The following is a 4,484-nucleotide window of genomic DNA, read 5'->3' as shown; positions in this document are numbered from 1 at the left end:
CAGGAGCAGCAGACACACAGCCCTCCCACGGTCACAGGATGTGTCACCAGCCCCTCAATGCCACCACCAGGCCAGCCCAAACTTTCTCATGTTAGCAGCAAAAATGCTGGGGGTGGGATGCTGGGCAGGAGCAGGGCATGCTGCCAGCAGTGCTCTCCTACAACAGGAGCCCCTGAGCCCCTGCTTGCCAGCTGCATGCCTTGAGGTGTGCACATCAGGCTCCGAAACTGTCCTGAGTGAAGGGCTGTGCATCCCCCCTGCTGCGGGTGGAGCGGGGCAGGCAGGCAAGTTTGGCAGGTGCTGGATGCTTTGCAGGGCACACACAGGGAGGATCATGTTGGACAAGATGGCAGCAGTTGCAAGGGAGCCGCAGGACTGGCTCCTGCCAGCAATGGCCTCGCCAGATGGCCCTTCTGGTCCTGTCTGTGCAGGAAAACTCCTTGGGCCTCAGCCCTGCTTCAAGCCAGCCAGCTGTGCTAACCCCAGCTCCCTGCAGCCTGGCAGCAATTTCTGACTGCCCCCAGGTACCCAAGCCTGCCCCACAGCTGACTCCCAATCTAAGCTTCTTCCCCCTTGAGCTTGTTCAAGAAATCCCTGCAATCTCTTTCACCAAAACCACCTCATTCCCTTGCTGCTCTTTCTCTCCCTTTTTTCCTGACTTTTGTTTTTTATTTCTTTTTCTTTTTAATGTCTTCCCCCTTTTTGGTTTCTTTTTGGGACCCTTTCTTCAGCCTGCAGGAGCTTTTCAGCTCAGGACATTGGGAAGCAGAACAGGCAGCACAGCTGCAGTGACCTTGGGAGCCAGCATGGACCCCCACAGCTGACACTTGAGTGCACTCACACCCTGCTTTAGATTGGCACAGCTTTCCTCATGCACTCCAGGCTTCTACCAGCTCCCAGGAGGAAAGCTGGGAAAGGATTAAGTAGCTAAGTATCTCATTGGCAAGCGAATATATTGTTTTTTCTTTCTATTAATTCCTCAACTTTGCTTTGATTGTGGACTGTGGAGAATATGCAGGCTGATACAGCTGTAATAGCACACCCTCCTAGGGTGGAAAAACATAATTTTGCCACCAGGCCCTATTCTGGCTATGAAAACTAAATAAAGGATCCTGGCAAAAACATGTGCTGGAAGAACCACATCTCTGCTAGGATTTTTGCCAATACAGAAATGTGTTTCATTCTGTTTTTCTCCCTGCCCCTGAATTTCCCACCTGCTGGCTACATTCCTGGCTGACTGAACTACAGGACAAGGATTTGTAGTTTTGACCTAATGCAAGAGAAACATCATTGGGTTTTGTTTTTCAAACCCTTACAGATCACTGCTGAGTGCACTGGGAGCATCCAAGGCTGCTGCAGGCCATGGGGACACTTGGGAGGGGTTTTGTGAACCTCCCTGTGGGCCTGGAGGTAAGGCACTGAGCCTGAAGCCACTCCAACCCCTCCAATGGAAGGAGGTCTCCTTTCCCTGGAGAACTGCATGATGACAGATGTGGATCCCACAGGGATGTGAAATGCAAAAAACCCTGGAGTATAAGAGGAAGCATATCCTGTCTGCATGGAGACACAAACGGGAGCAAGTGCATGGAGTTGAAACTGTATAGATACCATAGCAGGGTTCCGACATCTTCTGTGACTAATTCTATCTCCACTTGCTCTTTATATATATGTACAAGAACCCACATTTTATACCTAGCCACTAATACTGCTGAGGTTTCCCTAAGGCACCCCCTCTGTGTCCCCCTACAGCCCAAGTAGCCATGCTGAGACCCTCTGCCACAGCTGGGCCCATGGCTTCTCCTGCAGACCACTCTCTCCTCACTCTGTACACTCTGGGGAAATCCTTCCCCACCCCAGTACTGCTTCCTTTATTATCTCTGCCCAGTTGTGGTTTATAAGTTGTTTAAATCTTTTCTAGGAACAGATAAAGATCACAGTTACCCAGAATCCAAAAACACAGACAGCTTGAAATGCGGTTAGACTCTGCCCTACTTTCATTGAGTCGAGAGCAAGGTGCTCAGGGGAGACAAGAAGAGAAAGACCCATTTCAGCAAATCACCCCTTCCCCCCAGCCCAAGAAATAAACCTAATGCATCCCTCCAAACCTGCTGCATCTGTTCACACCACATCGCCTCTCCTCCCTGTTTGCCCAGGACTTGCAGGTGAGCAGGGCATGGAGCCATGGAGCCTGGGAGAGATGCTGTCCTGCAACACTTCACCCAGGCACGGGTACAGGCACATCCCCAAGCTGAGAGAGGTGCAAAGGATTCATTAAATCAGGGCTATGAGGATGGCAATGCAGGGTGTGCTGCAGATTAAGATGTGTTGGTAGAGTTTTCACCATCCACATGTTCACTGACAGCTTTTCCCCATAGCAAGATGCTCCCTAAGCTGGGGGAGCTGCAGAAGTGGAAGTGCTGCCTGGGACTTCCCTCCTGTGAAAAATCCCCTGCCTGGGAAGTCCACAGTGGGTTTCAGAGCTACTGTGTGGCTGTGCCTCCAAGGTGAGCTGGCTCCCTTGCACTGTCAGGCTCCTCTTACAGCAGTATTTCCAGGGATACTGCTGAATAAATGCCAGGAGTTTTGTTCCTTCTCTTGAGTGGTGCCAGCCCACAGGACCAACCTGCAGGCAAGGCAAGTGTGTTTCCTTCACCCATTTTGCCTGTGGTCTGATTCTGATAACCCTGGGCTTTTCTAACAAGCACCACTAGCATTCAGAGGAGATGGGATTCAAGCAGGGGAGAACACCTTGCAGATATATACCTCCAGCTCTATGATTTTCTCCAAAGTAGAGAATCTTTGCTGAATGATTCCACCTATATTCCAGGTGGAATACATGGAGCAGTACACAGACAAGCCACTTGCAGACACTAATATTTAATTTCAAGGATATTACTTAACCCTGCTTGGAAGGGCTTGTATCAAGACAAGGATCAGAGCAGCACAGGGGTATTTTTTTGCTGGTGCTCTCATTAGAGGTAGCAACAGTGAGGTGTTTCTGGAGAAGGGTTTGCTGCAGTCAAGGCCGTAAAGAGATGCTGAAGAAGGCTTCATCTGAAAGATAGTATAGATGATTATGATATTTAGTAACGCCACTTACAGGGGCTGACTTGAACAGCCTTGGAAGGAAGAATGAAAAAATCCTTCCTAATGTGTTTGTGCCAGGAAACACATTAGGATCTCCTGCAATAAGTTTTTCCATCCTATTGAAAAGCTTTGTTAGAAAGAATGATGAGAACGGTAATAATAAGGCACTATAATTATACCTGATCCTTCTATAATCTTTCTCTCTGCAGAGTTCAGGAGCACTTTACTGCTATTATTGGATTTGAACAGTCCCATCTGGATAACATACGACTGATTTGTTTGCATGGCTTATTTTAGGTATCTCAGCACGTACATTAGACTTGCCTTCATATCTGGTTGATTCCCTGCACAGTCTGGAAGAGCAGGAAGAGATCTGCACCCCATTCTCCCATCCCAATGCCTAGGAGAGCTCCTTACAGAAGACCAAGGATAAAAGGAACCATCAGTCCTTCCTAACTCAGTACCACAGAAGGTGCAACTGTAGTACTGAAGCACTTAGAACATGGAGGCTGGATACTACCAGGAACACCTGGATTTGCACCTGTATTATTCTAGGCTTGACATTCCATGGATTCCAGAACAACTCAAGATGCACTGAAAGTCTGGCAGCAAGGACCTGGCAAACACCTCATGCTCTGTGATCGGAATAGCTGCTACCTGAACCTTTTCAACAAAGGGATGAACTGTGTGTTTCCAGCAGACACAGAAGCAGGGGAAGCGTGAGGGTGCTCACATCTTTCTGGACATAGCATTCCTTGCAACACCATCTCAGTTACAGAGACGCTGCTGCGCTCTGGCTGCAACTGCCACTCACCATGTCATTAAATGGGTGACCATCAGTGTCACAAACCTTGTTGTCACCTTGCAGAAACTCTTGAGTGTGAAGCGGGGCCCTTGCTGCATCACTCTGCCAGGGCCAGGAGAAATGAGACATAATGGAAAATAATTCAGCCCATACTTAAAAACCCTATATAAAAATGAGATTAAAAAAAATTAAAAGCACAATACAAAAACTATGGTTGACATGACTTGGAGAATTTTCAGTCTGAAAATCACAGCAATTTGTCACTAGTTTGCAGTTTGAGGAGGGAATGTCCCTTTCAGACTGAATCACCATAAAACAAGCACAAGTTGCCCGATCGTTTTGTTCCTCTCACTGCTTTTTAGGGATATTTTTGTCCTGAACTGAAGAAGGGTTTTCTCCTGCATCCCTTACATATCCCACCTGGCTTCATTCACAAGGACAGATGAGGTTTCTAATGTCTGCCCATCCCTAAGGCTGTGGGACATCTTGTTGAAAAGTTTAAGAGGACCCATTATCCCTGTCTAGTTTTCCCCTACTTAATTTTTGGTGTGTTATATCCAGTCTCTTCACTTTCACTCTCCTAGATTCTTCA

Source organism: Passer domesticus, chromosome 5, assembly GCF_036417665.1.
Source record: "Passer domesticus isolate bPasDom1 chromosome 5, bPasDom1.hap1, whole genome shotgun sequence".
Classification (NCBI taxonomy): domain Eukaryota; kingdom Metazoa; phylum Chordata; class Aves; order Passeriformes; family Passeridae; genus Passer; species Passer domesticus.
The sequence above is the reverse complement of the archived record's forward strand: the minus strand, read 5'-3'. Positions refer to the sequence as shown.